General features: G+C 42.9%; 1 protein-coding gene and 1 long non-coding RNA gene across 20 annotated transcripts in view; one reads left to right on the top strand and one right to left on the bottom strand.

The window, feature by feature from the left end:
• DAB1 (DAB adaptor protein 1) overlaps positions 1-16,957 on the top strand; it is a 418,255-nt gene that overhangs the window by 266,757 nt on the left and 134,541 nt on the right. For 11 of the 19 annotated variants that reach the window (XM_086841661.1, XM_086841658.1, XM_086841651.1 and 8 more), the window contains exon 1: positions 127-518. The exons of 5 other annotated variants lie outside the window; for them this stretch is intronic. The gene's annotated coding sequence lies outside the window, so the exon portion shown is untranslated. Of the gene's footprint in view, positions 1-79; positions 519-16,957 lie in introns of those variants that run through there. 3 more of the 19 variants (XM_086841652.1, XM_086841648.1, XM_086841653.1) reach the window with 2 other exon arrangements.
• Positions 8,106-11,313, bottom strand: LOC147651754 (uncharacterized). Its single transcript, XR_015273846.1, has 2 exons — positions 8,806-11,313; positions 8,106-8,251 (listed from the first exon to the last, which is right to left on the bottom strand). It is a non-coding gene; the product is annotated as an uncharacterized LOC147651754 (long non-coding RNA).

The raw sequence follows: 16,957 nt of genomic DNA, 5'->3' as shown, positions 1-16,957 counted from the left end.
GCTGAGCGCCCTCCCTGCGCTCCGGGGAAGCCCTTGGAGCCCCCGGTACCGATTTCCCCCGCTGGCCGTGCTTGAGCGCGGTGCTGCGGGCGGGGCCGGGGGTCTCCAGCCGCTCCGCTCGCACACGGGGGCTGCCCCGGAGGCGGTGACGGGCTCGGGACGCGCCGAGCCCCCCCCGCCCCGAGCGGGGACGGCCCCGCCAGCCCCCTCCTCGCCCGTCCCCCTCTCCCTGCCCAGCTGCACAGCGGCGCTGAGACCCCCAGCCCTGGGAGAGGAGGAGAAGGAGGAGGAGGAGGAGGAGACCGACCCCTCATCAGCAGCGTTCCTCCACCGCACACCTCCCTTTTCCCCTCCCTCTGGCCTCAGCGCCGCGCTGGCGGGGCCGGAGAGGGCAGGCGGCGCGGGAAGGCGGCTCTCCCAGCATGGACGGGCCATGTGTATCCTAAGGAATAACAGCAGCTGCTGCGCCCACGATGGGGAGCAGAGGAATGCGAGGAGGAGAGGGCTCGCTGGGGCAGGTGAGAGAGCCGGTCCCTGCTCCGCTGCGCGGCCGGTCCTGAGGGCGGCGCGGCGGCAGCCGCGGGGTTTGGGGGCTCAGCGGGGTGCGCCGCTCCTCCTGCCAGCGGGGACCCCCTCCCCGCAGCAGCACGGAAGGACAGCTTTTCTCCGAAGGAAGTTTATTTTTTCCCCGTTCTTCCCCTCTCCCGCTCGCTCCCGTCCCCCCGAGGCGGGGAAAGGGCTGGAATCCCCCGCGAGTAGCGGGAAGTTGCCGGCTGCGGGGGGAGCGCCGTGCGAGGCTGCCCCACACCCAGCCGAGCTCTGGGGCAAAGGGCTGGAGGCGCTTCCGCCATCCTCCGCAGCGGGGCAAGTAAAAAAAAAAATAAAAAAAAAATCGAGGACGGAGCTAGAGACGCGGTGCGGCTGCGGGATTCCCCCCGCCGTGCCGGGGGTCCCTGGGATGCGCCGCTCTCGGGAGCCTCGGGCGCTGCCGCCCCGCAGCTGGAAGCGCCGATCGGTCGCGGTAGTGCCCGCTTCCCGCGGGGAGCGCCCCCCGCTGCCGGGCTGGGAGCCGGCCGGGGGCTGGGAGCCGGCCCGGGGGCTGGGAGCCGGCCCGGGGCTGGGAGCCGGCCGGGGGCTGGGAGCCGGCCCGGGGCTGGGAGCCGGCCCGGGGGCTGGGAGCCGGCCCGGGGCTGGGAGCCGGCTCGGGGCTGGGAGCCGGTCGGGGGCTGGGAGCCGGCCCGGGGCTGGGATGCGGCTCGGCTGCGCCGGCGCTGCCCTGCCCGGGAAGGTGCGGCAGGGCCGGGGGACGCCGCGCTGAGGAGCGGCGGGGAAATGGCGCCCGGAGCGGGGCGGAGGGGCCGCTGGACGCGCGGGGAGCGGGGTGAGCTCGCCCTCCCCAGCCGGGGACCCTCTGGGGACCGGACAGCAGCCCCCGGGCAGCAGCCCCCGGCGCTGGGCAGCGGTGTGCGCTCCAGGGCAGCGGGTGCAGAGTGACCGCTTGCGTTAGATGTGCTGCCGGTTCATGCGCCTCGCATTTCCAGCCCCTACTTTAGGGGAAAACTCGACAACACCCCCATAATCTGAGTGTTTTGGAGTGCTTTCTTCTCGGGGTTGTGCACGGCCACCGGGTCACCAGGAGCGGGCAGCCGGGAATGGAAGTTCAGAGCGCTGCGGTGGGAGGAAGGCGGGCGCAGGAGCTGCTGCCAGGCTGGCTCAGGACAGCGGTGACAGAGCCCGCAAGGACCGGCAGGACAAGCACGGGACTGTGAACTGCCCAGAGCCACCTCTTCCTTTGGTGTTTCCCAGGGTGATCCACACGCTGGGAGCTCAGGTTTCAGGACCGGCACGTTTGAAATGCGGCTCCGAATGGTGAAGTGGGATGCTGGGATCAGTAATCATGGTAAAGAACAGTAGATAACAAAGCTGGTTTCTGGGCTGGAGAGTCCTGGAGCTTGCAGACGAATGGGAAGTTTTTAATTTCCCGACGAACTTCTCTTTCATTGTACATTTCAAACCGGTTAAGTCAATTTCCAGGTCTTTCCCCGAAGTAGTTTTAAAAGCGAAGTCCTTGGAACTCTTTGCCATTTGTCTAAATTCTGAATGCATGTCTGAAGCATTTAATCATGTTTATTGTTTTCAGCCACTCAAACGGAATAAAAATTACTTATCGTTGACGAAGCTTATCTCGCAAGCTGTTTCACAGTATGTTTCCATTGCAAGACACAGCGCTGTGTTAAACTACTGATGACTGTATTGTTTATTGTTCTTTCATTCCCCACCCTCACCCCCCCGTAACACCAATATCAATCTGTCCCTTACTGCTATACTCAAAAATAATGGAGGAGCAAGTTTTCACCAGTTTGGTATTTTCACTCGTAGCTGAGATTTATGTCTTTTATATTTGCTCTTAAGCTGTTTTTCATTCAGTGTGCTAAAGGCAGCTGATGTATTAAAAAAGGAATCAAGGCATAAAGCTGAAAGGGACTTTCAAACTCCTGAGCTGAAACTGTGCATGGAATTAGCACTGGATCCAGAGCATTATTTATATGTTTATCCACATACATAGCACCTTCCTGAAGCATAAGATTCCTTGCCCCTTTGTCATTATCATTTTATGTCATTACACAGCTAAAATGCACTATTCACACTGGTCTAGGAATACAGATTTATTGTTTGGAGTGTTTTGATCTTGGACTGTACCTCATAAGTGATTTTGCCGCACTTTAACAGTATCTCAACACAGTGATGGAGGACACCATCATGTTTTCTTGTAGGATTACCTTTGGGACCTTAGTGACTGCACACATCAGTGGTTTCATCTTAGGAGGATTGAAATTGATTTTCTTCTTCTTTTTTTTTTTTTTTCTTTTTTTTTATCTCAGCCAGTGAAAGACCCTGTGTATGTCCTTTGACCCATGGCCTCACATGATGAAGTGAAACCAATAGTGGAGGACGTAGAATTGAAGTAGCTGCTCCTAAAAAGTAGAGGTATCAGAATGAGCCCCTTGTCTTGGTGATCAGCCTGTGTGATTCTTTGAGCAAGGCACAATTCTTAAAATTTGCAAAATTTGTAAAACTGATGCATATATGTATCAAAATAAATTTAAAACATGACCTTTATGATACTCTTTTTTTGTACTTTTGAGGGGTCCTTGCTCAAGCCAAGGAAGGTTGACCATTCCCTCTCATCCACAAAAGGCCTTTGTCTCTAAAAGTATTTTATATTTCAAATTTTTGCAATGTATTTGTGTTGAATTTAGCAACAGCCAAGCTCAGTAACTAAATACCAGTGAGGTGGGAGAACCTCTATTTTTACAACCTTGTTTGCATTTTAAAGTGATAGCAAATACTAGCAAAGAGGAACACGATTTTCTAGATGTTATAGTTCAAATTAACTTTCCCAGTCAATATTTAGTCAAGGTCTTGATGGTTAAAGTTAACTGTCCAAGTCAATGTTTAGTCAAGGTAATGACTTGGTTTTTATAAACAATATCCGAGCATTCTTGCAGAATTAATCAGAGTTGCTTGCTCAGCCAATTACTTAGGAATAAAGCTATGTTATTACTTGGTCTCTCCTATGTCCTGTTCTATTTGGTGTTATTTCAGCAGTGCTTGCCTTCAGCCCTTCTGTAGCTTCATTCCTACAGCACCAGCTCTGTCTTTAAGGGATTTGTTTGCCTGATGGTTTTGGGATGGTAAAGGAAATCCTGCACTGATGTGTTTTTATGGGTAGGAAGATGAGGTGTGGAGATGCCAGGTGCTGGCTCCCAGGAGGAGGTACAACATGTAGTGCAAAAGCAACATTTATTTATGTCCAAGGAACTTTTCAGGAGCCTGTGCTGAGCAGCTCCTTCTGCAGTGCTCAGGAAGAGATGAGCACTTGGGATAAAGCAATCATTAACAATGTATTAAAACCATTTTGGTGAGAGATGGAAGCATGTTGTGATCTGGAAAACATCTGGAAATCTTTATAGTGATTCCTCATTTCTTGGCATCCCTTTAAATGGGATCTTCATTCTTCCAGGATGGCACTTCAGTCTCTTAAACTGACACTAAAATCTAAAATCACAGTCTGGACTTCCATTGTACCAGTGTTTTTTCCTTCCTTCCTTTCTTTTTTTTTCTTTTTTTTTTATTTTTAAATTGTACCATTTGCAAATGCATTCCCTGCAATTACATGGGTATTAGAGTAGATATTCATTAGGATTTTACTAATCTGGACCTCAAGTGCTGTTCTGCAAATTTGCCAGCCTTTGTAAGGCAGTGCTTGACTTCATCAGCTGCACTGTTTTATTATGAGTATTTTGATACAGTAGAATGAAAAGCATATATTCTAAACTAAGTAATTAATCAGATTGAAACATTTTCATTTTCATACTTTGATTTGTCACAAAGAGAGCCTATAACTCTATATTTTTCCCTTAACACTAGTTTTTGCCCAGTCTAGCTGCAGCCAAATTACATTTCATGGTGGTGGTTTAAGAATTTCATCCATGAATCAATCTTCCATTTCTGTTTTCAAGACAGCAGAGTTGTCACAATTTAGGGAAGGTGAATAAACCCAATACTGTGAGCTCCAGGAAAGGTACCTGCATCTGTGTGTTTAATCTTTTGCTGTTGTCAAGCACATCTTTAAGTGTTCCAGGTTTCAGCAGTGTTTTAAATTCTTAACTTTGTTTATTTAAGTGGTTCCATCCATGTGCACAAATCCTGTGTCAGAAGCCACTGGTGACAGTGGGGTCTGTGGTGGATCTTTCCCAAGGTGGTGCCATATTGAAGAACCAGAGCAGAGCGAGACCTGTCAGCTTTTGTCTCTTAATCAATATATTGCTTTGTGTGGGGTGAGAGTGAAGCTCATTCCCTGGGATGCCCCATGTGTTGGTGCAGGTGCAGAGGCTGCTGTGGCCCCAGCTGTGGGAGAAGCAGCTGCCCAGTCCCCAGCCCTTCAGACAGCTGCATGTCCTGACCACATCCATCCACAGCAGAGCAGCAGCGTTGCTGAAGGGCTGCTTGTCACATCTTGCTTGGGCTCAGTCCTCTCCTTGGATACATGAAGCTGTTGACATGAACTTATGGCCCTTGGAGGCGTGAAGATTTCCTTCAGTTACTTAGGGAACCAGGGGGGATGATGGCTGTGGGTGAGCTTTTGAAAATGCAGAGTTCCTGAGCAGAAGCCTGCCAGGGGAGCAGGCTCCAGGCACTTTCCAGCCCGTGATCCTTTGCACTTTCTACAGAGTCATTCCATTACTCTTTGTTTAATGAGGATGTAGAGGTTACTTTTCTTGAGGATATTTTCTCTTTTATATTTATGTTTTATATTCCTAAGGATAAGAGTATTTTGTCTGGTTTTAGATCTACAGAAGAAATTCCTCCTGTGAGGATGCTGAGGCCCTGGCACAGGGAAAAAGAGAAGCTGTGGCTGCTCCATCCCTGGAAGTGTCCAAGGCCAGGCTGGACAGGGCTTGGAGAATCTGGGATAGTGGAAGGTGTCCCTGCCCATGGCAGGGGGTAAAACTGGATGAGCTTTAAGGTCCCTCTCAACTCAAACCATTGTGTTATTTTATGATATGTGCCACATAACAAAACAGGGCAATTTCCCTTTTTTTCGGTATTGAATTCTGTATGTCTCTGTATATATATACATATATATATGTGTGTATATATAGATATAGATAGATAGATAGATATACACATATATATATATATACATATATACACATATATATATATATATACATATATACATATGCAAAGATTTATTTTCTGCCCTTTTTATTACATAAAGATTTCTCAGGTCTCGCTCCAGGTATTGCCAAACAGTTACACTGGGAGATTCCCCACCCCTCCCACCCCCGAAATAGTGATTGCTCTTGTGGGTAGAGGAACATCAGTTTCTTGAGAGTCTTTGCAATTCCCTGAGCCTGAAGGCAAATGAATAGAAATTTAGTGGACCACCTAGTTCTTGACTCAAAATTCTCCAAAGAGAAGTCTGACCTAATTTATATTGTATTGGATCAAATAATCCTATCATGCATGTGTGCTTGCTGTTTTGTTTTCTTTTAGCAGGCATATTGCTGTCTTGCAGAAACTTCAGATTCAGATGTTAGGCAGTGTCCCTGTGGTTTTGGGAGGTGCTTTTCCTCAGTGAGTACTTACTGGAAAATTACATTTAGAGGACACTTGTGAAGAGGGAAGCAATCAAGACCGAATACTAAGGCTGCTAGAATTATTCATACCTGAATGTGAATGTACTGTTGTTTAGTACTGATGATAATCAAGAGTCCTCTAATACAAAGTCTCCTAATTATTGCTAAAGATGGAGCTGAAATCTGCCCAAAATGCTTTTTTGTAGCAAAATGCGGTATAAATATCTCTGTCATCACGTGTGTCTGTGATAGGGATTCTGGTGGGGTTTGATGTAGGTGATTGCAGGGTTGCTGAGGGTGTTTGTTTGGGCCAGCATGTCTTGAAGCTCACTGGGAGCTGATCAGCATCCAGGCACTGCAGTTGTGGTCTCTTAAAGCAATTCCAGGTGTGCAAAACCCTTCTCTAGGGTTATTCTGTAGACAGTAGTGCTCATCACTCTGTCTGTCTCAAGATACACTCCAAAGCTTATCAATCCATCTCTCTGTGTTCATGTTTTGGAAGAGAACTGTCTAAACCTGCACAGGTTTATTCTTGGCAAGTTTAGGAAAGTTTTGAGTCTTCAGAATTCTAAGATCATACCAACAGTTACATGAAAACAGTTCTTTGCTCTTGAATTTCTTGAAGAACTTGGATTACTGGGAATCGAGATGGTGCAATACCCATTTCATAGTTTCCCTTTTACATAAATGTTTCCTACTGACAGAATATTACTTAGAGAACAGCAAGCATCAGTATTTCTGAACCTAAAGGATTATAATTTATTTTTTTTTTCAATAATTGAAGTAACTGAGGGGAAAATTGTGTTGGTTTTTTTTTAACACCATATAAAAGCTGAAATTCTGTTTTTGGTTACTTGAGATGCAGCTCAATAAACTATGCTAAAACAGCAAAGAAAAAGAGCACTTCAACTTGTTTAACCTTCCCAGGACCTGTCAGTCTCTGCCTGAGACTGGCCAGAACACTTCTATTGGCATGTGCTCTTTGCCAGATTAACATGGATTAGGTCACTTGAATTCTCCCCTCACTGGGTTCCTACCTTTCCTTTAATCCTCTCTCATAGCCTCTGTCAGGATCGATGGGGGGAAAAAAAAAACTTTTCCTGTATTTGGGATATTTTTAACAAATAGTTAGCATGAAGAATTTAACTTTTTTGATTCCCTTGTGTATCCTTAACAGATCAAATAATTCTTAACCTCTTGTGTTTTGCTTGTGGAGGGTGGTGGGGTAGGAGACTCTGCTTCTTTGATTTTGGGGTTAGGGATGATGGGCACACTGATAACTTGGTGCTGTAGAGAATTCCAGGCTTAGGAATTTCCAAGTAGCTACATAGGTCAGCCAAGCATAAAAGTAATTAGGAAGAAAAAGCAAAATGCTTCTAAACTTTAATATTCAGCTGATATTCAGGAAATTGTTCCGCTCTTCAGTTCATCAAGAGTTAGTGCAGCAAATATTTTACTAATATTTCAATTTTCCCTTTCATTCCTTTATGTAAACAGATACACAATTTAATTTTATTGTTACTGCCTCTTAAGTCAGTTTCCTTCTAGCTCTGATTAGCAAATTCAGACCTTTTAATGGCAAGATTAGATGACCTGTTAGGTGTTCATGTCTAAACTTTTAGCAGCTATTCCACAAATATCAAAGGTTTTCTCAGCAGATGGATTCCCCCCCTGCTTTTTAAACACAAAGGTTTTCCCATTCTAGGATTTTAATTTCTGTGGATGTGCATACATTTGGAAATGTGTTTGTTGTGCCATAGTGACGCTGACAGTGTCACTTGAAAACGTTGTGGCCCCTGTTTGTGGTTTTAAAACACCTGGTAGTTGTTTGCAATAAAGACTCCCCTTTTTAATTGCAGTATAATTAATATAAAACAAATCAACAGGAAGTGCTACTTCACACAGCGTGTTGGCAGTTAGCTCAAGTTTAAAAACAGTAAAAAAAAACCAACCCATCAGTGAGTTTAATAAAGATTATTTTATGAATGGGGTTTTTCTTTGTGGCTGCTGAAGTAATCAAATCTCACATTATGGCTTCAGGACAGTTTTCCACCCACCATCCCTGTGTGATAGTTTTTATATATTCTGACCCATTTTTCTTCTTTCTGAAAACAAGAGAAATAAAATGTTTGAGAAGTCCTAAAGAGGATAACAAATTGAATTGACCACTTACTGTTCCTGGCACTCAAATTTTATGGTCCTTACCTCCCTAGTGATGGAATGAGCTATTCTCCAGCGCTGCGTGAGAGTTGCAGCTGATGAAATTTGGTGAAGTTCTTTCAAATCAGAGCCACTGCACTGATTTACATCACATGAGGGCTTGTCCCCTGTTGCTATGTTACATTTGTAGCAAATGCTAATTGAATTTGGTGCATACAGACCCTCAGAGAAAAGTGAGAATTGTTACTGAGTGAATCCCACTGTGCCAGGCTTCAGTTTCTGGCTTTCAGTGCAGGATGCTCCCAGAGAAAACATGAAATCTTCTTTATGTTGTCAAGCAACACCAGAAAAATAACTCTGCTGCAGCCTCAAAACAGGTCTGAGACTTCAGCACTGCTGAGTTTGGGCTTCGAAAAGAACAGCATGTGATTTTCATAAGGGAGCTCTGGTTGCAGCTCTTTATTTTCTTCATGCAGGACTGTTGCTCCAACAAACTTACCTGTATGTGGTTGCTCCTTTTGAATGTAGAGTTTCTCATGTTTCATTCTTGCATGATTTGTTCTGTTGGATTCTCAGATGAGGTGAGGAGATGGCAGAGGTTGGACTCTGCAAGGGATGCTTCTGAGCCTCATCAGTCCTTGTAGGAGCAGCTGAGTTTGTTAACTTAGACTCGATGCCCAGTCCTGACAGGACTGAAATTTAGATGAGAAGAATCCTGTTCTCAGTCACTGGACTCGAGCTGCCTTTTTTTCCAGGGAGCAGAAATCCAGGGGAGCAGATCATGCGCATCAAGCTTCAAAATACAGCTGAGGCTGTGTGGAGAACAAACTCCGTTCTTTATTGCAAAGATCAGCTCTAGTTCAAAGAACAGACTGCAAGTGACCCGTGCACATTGTGGGTGGCTGATTCTGCTAATCAGTGCTTTTAGATGGAGCTTTTTGGTGGAGATGAGAAGAAGGACAGTGCTGAGAAGGGAAATAGTACAGGTAGACCCATTTGTCTTTTGGATCTGGGAACACAGGAATAAATTTTCTTGATGAATAGAGTGTTGATTTTCTTCTTTGTGGCTGCAAGTATGTACATAATCTGCAATGTAGCCAATGAGCAAAGCAGGTATAACACCAATTTTAATGTCTGTATTGGATTACCTTTAAGACTTTTTCTCATTCTGGTGGACTAGGATTGTCTTTGGCTGCTTCACAGTGATTATTTACTAATTAACTTATTAAGGAGATGTATTTTGAGGTTGAATGATAGTGAATATATCTTATTTTCATAGCACATATATTTTCATGAGGAACACTGACAGTGGATTTTTTCAAGACAATCTAAGGTTTGATTTGTTACAAGGAACAGGCATCCAGAAGCCACTAGGAATTGTGCTGATTTAGTGTACGTCTGGTTTCTCCTCCAAAAAACCATTCTGGTTAATACTAGGAAAAAAATTAATACTGGAAAAAGCCATAGGAACTGAAACAAAGATGTCTGGAGGATTCCTTCCCACTTGGGGCATGAACTCTGCAGGTCTGAGGTGAAAATTTTCGACTTGAGACAGTTATAATCAGCAGGAATAGAAGTAGCTCATGATAGCTCTGTAGTTTTAACATTAATACAGCATGAAAAAGTTCAGCCTAGAGTTCCAGGAAGTGGTTGAAGAGGTTTGGTCACTGCTGGCACACTTCTGCTGGGCTGCATCTTTATCATTCCAGTATCAACTGCGTGAGATAAAATGCAGACATGACAACATCTTGTGTATTAATCTTGCTGAGTCCTAATTGTTCCAGCAATTGCTTCCTGTAAGAAGTTGGCCAGACTGGGTACATTAGGGAGAGAACAGTGCAAAATAGAATGAATTGTGTATTCAGATGTACTTTAGCTTGTACTTTACTTGCAAAAAGTGGAGAAAATCTTGTCTGCCTGTCTTGAAAGTAAAGGGGATAATGTCTGGAGGAACAGTTCCAATGCTTGACAATTAATAATAGCACTTTGAAGAGAAGCTTTTAGCAGAAGGCACGCACATAGGTTACAGAGTAGTACAGAGAACAATGTAATTTTTGTGCTAATATGTTGAGATCAAATAACTCATTAATAGGAGAATAATTTATAAGGATGATGCAAGTAGGAGAGTAAAGTTCTTCTAAATATTAATCTACTGCATATATTATTTATTGTTACAATAAAAGGTTGAGGAGTAGACAGGGGAGACTGAAAAGTCTTGCAACTTCTAGTAGAGTTCACAAAGTGCTTTTTTAAAGGAAATTTCCTTTAAATGAAAAATGCTGGCGTAACCTTTTGGTGAGGTAGTGGTTTAATAACTTGTAAAGTTTCTAAATGCATCTCTGTGCAGTAATGTGAGAGGAAAACTTCTGAACCAAGGTTCTCTTCTGCAGACTGAACAATCCAAATTTTCTCAGCTTTTCCTCTCAGTAGAGATACTCCATTCCTCTCACTCTCACTCTAGTGCCTCCTCTAGACTCCTGCAGCACCACGTCCTTCCTGTGCTGTGTATTACATTTGGGAGGAGAAATCCTGAATTTTGGCACCTGTAAAAGAGTGTTACGGCCCTCCCACCTCAAATCTCACATGCCAGAGGTTGTCTTTTTAAAGCAGCCTATTGCATTTCCCGGTTATAGCCTTAGGAACTGTGTTACAGTGTACCCAAAATTTAGAAAACGCAATGGGAAAAGCAGCTCAGGGAAGAGTCAGGGGGCAGAAGAGAAACAACTGCTATTACAGGTACAATGTGTTACTACCCATGGCCTCCCTTTTATCTGTTGAATAATTTTATATTTAACAGCAACTTGTGAAACAGTCTAATGAGGTGTTAATAAACTGGAGTGGGATGCATTTTAATTGTTGGTTCTTTCAAAGGTTTTTTTTCTTCTGCTGGCCTACTTCTTCAGGAGTATGAGTAGATGATTAGGTTATGTGTTCTATTCTTGAGCACTCCTTTTGTACTACAAAGCCTCGTGTGCTTCTGTCATTCAAAAACCTGACATGACTCTGAATCCCCTCCTGTGATAATTCTGATTGATCACTGAGGCTTTTAAGGCACTAATACCACCTGTAGAAGAATTCTTGGCATGTGACAGAAGCGTATCTTGCTTATTTTAGGGAAGTGGAGTTCACACATTTTCATAAAGATTTGTGAAACAGCTCCCTGTAAATTTTTGCAGTGAAAGTAAGACACATTGTGAGTAATGGAAAATTCAGCCTTCTTTTTATTTTGTGAAAGCTTTTTCGTGTGTTTCTTGTTCTTGTGTGATATTCTGGCACCTGTTGATGCTTGAAAGATTATTGCCACATTTCAGTGCAGAGTATTGGGTAGAAAATAAAAGGCTTGTCTGATGTTTTCCCTGGAGTTAGTCAGAGGTGCTGTTCCTGCCATTAGATAATCTTCATATATTATTGTTGATATGCATGTAGGAATATGTTGTGCTCAACCTAAATAAAATGTTGCTTGCCTTTAGTTTTTAGCTGTGGTAAACCAGATGTTTTTGAGCTCTGGTTTAGTGCTTTGCACTGCTGTTGTGTAGCTGTAAATCTCACAGGAATTCTGTCCCCCAGGGATCCACTTTTCCCCATGCCCAAGTGAGCAGTAAAAAAGCTTTTGCCCTGCACAGAAACCTGTAAGTTCTGCACCTGCTTCCAGCTTCAATGTCTTCATCTCTATTGGATGTAGGTAGAAAATGTAGCACTACTTTCTGAAATGGCCATCAGAGCCTCCTAATGAGACACTTGGATTTTTTTCCTCCTTTGACAGAACTAAATGTTACCTATTAACCATAATGCTTAAATTGATGAAGTGTAAAACTAGTGAAATGGGTTACAGGGAAAGGAAGTGAAAATATTATGAACCATATACCCTAATTTATGTCTTCTTAGAAAATTCATCTAATGAAATTAAGTATTTGGAATAATTCAGCATATGCTATTCAACAAGAAGTAAAGCAGTAGTGGTAGGATGATCTTGCTTTTAATACAGTAAGGAAGATACAACTCCTTTTCTGGGGAGGAGCATCGAGTCCTGTTGTGTTGAGATCCATGTGCATCATCAGGACCAGGTTTTCTTTTCCTGTGGACCTGCACTATTCTGTTTAATTGAGTAGCTGTGACAGCAGCTTCTGTGGTGTTCTCTGTGGCCTTAAGTAGAGGCAAATGAGATGCCAGCTCTTCATGTGAGTTCTTAATCCCAGTTTCCTGGTCCCTCTCCTTTCCTCATGGCTCCTTATCCAGATGCAGTTCCTCTCTCATAAATGATTATCTCCATCCCCTCTTAAGCTCCCCCTCCCATGAAGCTGTTTTTACATCTTGACTCCCAGACTGAACCTCCCAAGTCCTCCATTATTAAACAGCTCTCACAAATTCTTCTCTTCTGCTTCTTGTGATACAAGACTTCATGTCAGAGTCAATCCCTTTTTTCTCTGCTCTGACTCCTCTGTTTTATGCATTCAAACTCAGCAGCTTGCCTGGGTGCCTTGATGGAAAGATGAACCTCTTGCTGTCACTTCCACTGTTCTGTGTAATTTCAGTTCAAAGCAGTAATTAAAGAAATAGTCCATTTTCCAGGACATTGTTTATGGGAATGTGAATGCACATTTTAATTCCTTCTGGAGGCTACAGGAGGGGTGATAGTGTAGAGTGATTTTCTTATAAAGGAGTCATCCTGGACGAATGTAAAATCTCATCTTTTATTTTAAGTAGGTTTGGGCTTGGAATTTTTAGTTTGTGGCTTTTTTTGGGTCTGATTGTTGGCTTTTTTATTTTCTTTTTTTTTTTTTTTTGGGGGGGGGAGGGGTGGTGGTGGTGGTGTTTTTTTTAGTATTAGCAGGAAAATCCAGATCTGTGATATGAAGATCAAATCCTACTCCCAGTTTCAAAACTCAGCAAATTTCTCAGATATAAGTTTGTAATGATTATTTAACGTGGTCAAAACACAGTATTTCCCTACAGTCTAAATTTTGGAAGTGATTCAGCCCATTCATCCCTCACATCCTGAAAATCACCTCAAAGCACATACACTTGATGTGTAGAATTGTAGCCTGAACAGTTAAAAATCTGCAAAGTGATTAAAGGGAGTGAGAAGTGTCAGCCAATCTTGTCCACAGGTGGTGTTTCTTACCCTGGCTTTGAGTAGAGAAAATTCAAATAGGCAACTTACTTAAAGGGAATTATTTAGCAGTGTTACTGTTGATAATTACATCATAATTAAACTGGCCAGGATTTTTGGTGAAATTTTAGACCTTGAGATCAAAGGTGTAAGAGGTAACTGGAGGAGTGGATTTTGTGCAGATGATGTACTCACTGAGATACTCTGGGACTGGTTTAATCAATATAAAATGTGCTGTATCTGATGACTCCTGTGAGACAGAGCATGAGGGTCATTGATACCAAGAGTTCTCTTGATGGGGGAGAGAAGAATTTAAATTACACTGGTGTTTGGCTTCTTATCTTTCTGAGGATAATCATGGTGTGTTTAGTAGCTCTACATGTCTGAAGCATTTTGTAAATGAATTTGGGATGTGGTTTTGGAATTTAGGGGGAGGAAGATGTATAAACACAACCAATACTACTCTTCTTGGGCCCTTACTAGAGAATTCAAGACATGCAAATGCTGTCGGGGAGTGGAAATGTCATCCATCAAAGACACATGAAATGCAAGGACTGTGATAAAAGTGTTGTGTACTTTGAGGCATCTGAGTTACAAAGAAAGCTTGTAGTTCATGGAATTATATCCATGAGTCTTTTAATATACTCAGGTTGTTCTTTATTTCCTACGGAGCGTTGCAGAATTTGTTTCCCTGGAGGTGACTGAAGTAAGGCTGGAAAAATCCTACCTGATCTTTAATAATCCTTCACACGCATGGTAATACTCCAGAATTGTACTATCATTGGGTAATTTACACTTAAATCCTCTCATCTCTGTGCTCCCACCTTCAAAAAAAAATCCTTTAGTGTTATGGGGAGCCAGGGATTGCAGACTTGAAATACCTTGGCCTTGTTGGCCAGTTCAGTCTCACCTGCTTACACTGATTTATTGTGGTTCTGTTTTTTTTCAGAGGGCAAGACTGAAAAATACATTTCTCCCATTATAGTTAATAGATTCAGGAAGTAATTTGCAGATCAGGAAACAATGGATCTCATATAATAAAAGCACCACCTAGGTAATTCATAAGGAAGATAAACTTGTATTGTTAAGCTTGCACATTTTACTCTTATTTGTAGGCCACATATTGCTCTCCTGTGCTTTCCACCATTAAGCAGTAACGTTATTGCATTAGTAAAAAAACACCACAGCTTTGACTGGCTTTCAGAACCACACACAGAATCAGATAATGCATTTTACTGAATTATGAAGAGCTGTGCTATTTGTTTATAACAGCTCACTTAGTTATTGCTCTCAGGGCTCCGTGTTACAATTTAATCACTTCCCTGCATCTCCGGAGTTCTCACAGGCAGTGAAGGGACGAAGCAGTGACTGGCAGCTCAGTGTTTCAATCAGTCAGGATACTGATTTATTTCTGTGAGGAGGAGTGTAAAGGAAATGAGAATGGCTGTTTTTTGTAAGTGATGCGCTGAATAGTCATCAGTTAAACACTGGAGGTCACGCATAAACGCTGAAATCTTGAGAAAGGAGGAAAAAAATACCCGCAGGAGTGTGTCTTGTCACCCTCACTGCACACAGGCTTTGGGAAGTGTGTGATGCTCAGTGTGTCCTGAAAAGGCAGCACAAAGGATGAGTCTGGAATCCTTTCACTTCCAGGGTTTTCCTCACAAAAGAAGGGATATGAAGCATTAAAAGGCAGGGTGTTAGGAATTCTTTGTTGTCTAGTTACTGTACACACCTGTGAAGATTTTAACTGTATTCAGGATTCTGGCATTGCAGGATGTTTAAACTAGACCCAGTTTAATAATTCTTTGTTGTCTAGATACTGTACACACCTGTGAAGATTTTAACTGTATTCAGGATTCTGGCATTGCAGGATGTTTAAACGAGACCCACAGAAATGGAATAGGGCATGTGGTGTAAATATCTGTGCAAATGGATCCCTTTTGGAGTTAAAAATATAATTTCACTTGAGCAAAAATAGGAGTAAAAACATTGGTGGAGTATTATATCTGTGCTTTAAAAATATTCATAGGTATGCCTGAGATAGGAACAGATACAATAAAGTTTTCATTGCCTACTTTGAGGCAATAGAAATCATGTAATTTTATGTCCTTCTTGAAGTGCTGGTTTTAATCTGAAAAAAATAATTCTTTTTAGATAGTCAAAACAATAAATATTCTATAGCAAACCTGACAGCATTAGATGATATTTACAGGAGATAGAAAATTCAACTGAAGTTTTTTGCTAATGGTGTATCATTCCTTCTGTATGCCACCTGAACTCATACAGATACAAAATCCAGAGGAAAGCCAGCAGATAGTTTTGAATGAAATTAGGTCTTTCTAAGATTTTAAACCTCCAGAGCCCACTGAAAATCTGTGCTCAACAATCACTGCTTTGATAGCAAGGAAGACACCTTTGCTATCAGGAGACTGCTTTAGTGGGATATTCCCTAGAAAGCCCCCTGTAGCCTAGCCTACATTTCATCTTCTTTTCCTAACCTAAATCCTGAGGTTGTCAAACACTTCCATAAAATCTATGCACTAAAATTTGATGAAAATGTGGCTACATAGAGAAAGAACTACTTTAGGAAAAGCTTTTAGTGCTGACAATGAGAAACTTTTTACTGTCTCATGATAAACTGAAACTCTGACTGCCGGGAGGGAAAGGGGGGTCTTGCCTCTTAGTCAGAGGAGAAATCTCTGGGTTTGTTGCTAAATGCACTCAGGGGAAGTGAAGGTATCTGCAGTATAAAATAATGAAATATAAAAGCAGCCCTTGCTATTGCAGAGACTGGATGGCAAAGGAGAAGCCCCACTTTTTGATTACGCTGATTTCTGGATGGTTTATGCATCCAGATGAATTGATATTTCTTTTGATGGTGCCCATTAAGACACAGATTTTGAGGCCTATTTTGTCTCTTTCACAGGGAAAGTGTATGATATGTTGATAGATGTATGATCATGATAGTTTTGGAAGATGAAGGAGAAGAGAAAATGTGCTGTGGGCAGGAAACAGCTACTTCAGCATTTCTTTTCCCTCCTGTCTTTTTTTCCTGAGCTAACAGTCCATTCAGCCTGAATACAGATCTATTCTTAATGTGTTCAACTGCATTATTTAGCCCACCACTGAAAGCCAAATTGTTATCCGTGGAGGTGGAATTGCGAAGTTGATTTAATGGAGCTTTGTTAATCTGGAATTTCATTTATCTCTTGTCTTGAATGTGTCCCGTTATCGCTTCTTTGTGTTTAGGATGCATGATTTTGGCCAAAAGGCACAAATTTACACTAAGGGTATCTCTTTAGCTCCTGGATACCTGCAAGAAAGCTGTCCAGGAGACTCTTTTCTTGTGAGAAGCACTTAAAACTTGCTATTAAGTCCTGTAGTGCCTCTGTTTGCAGCACATCGATCCTGTGGAAGTGCAGCCCTGAAGGAGCAGATCTCTGTTGTGCTCCGTGGCTGTGAGTAATTACTGAGAAACACAGAAAAGAAAACCTGAGTGGTTTATTCATAACCTGCTTAGTGGCTGCATTCCTGACTC

This window comes from Cyanistes caeruleus, chromosome 9, assembly GCF_971803275.1.
Source record: "Cyanistes caeruleus chromosome 9, bCyaCae1.hap1.1, whole genome shotgun sequence".
Taxonomy (NCBI): Eukaryota; Metazoa; Chordata; class Aves; order Passeriformes; family Paridae; genus Cyanistes; species Cyanistes caeruleus.
Note: the sequence above shows the minus strand (reverse complement) of the source record. Positions and strands in the feature narration are given on the sequence as shown.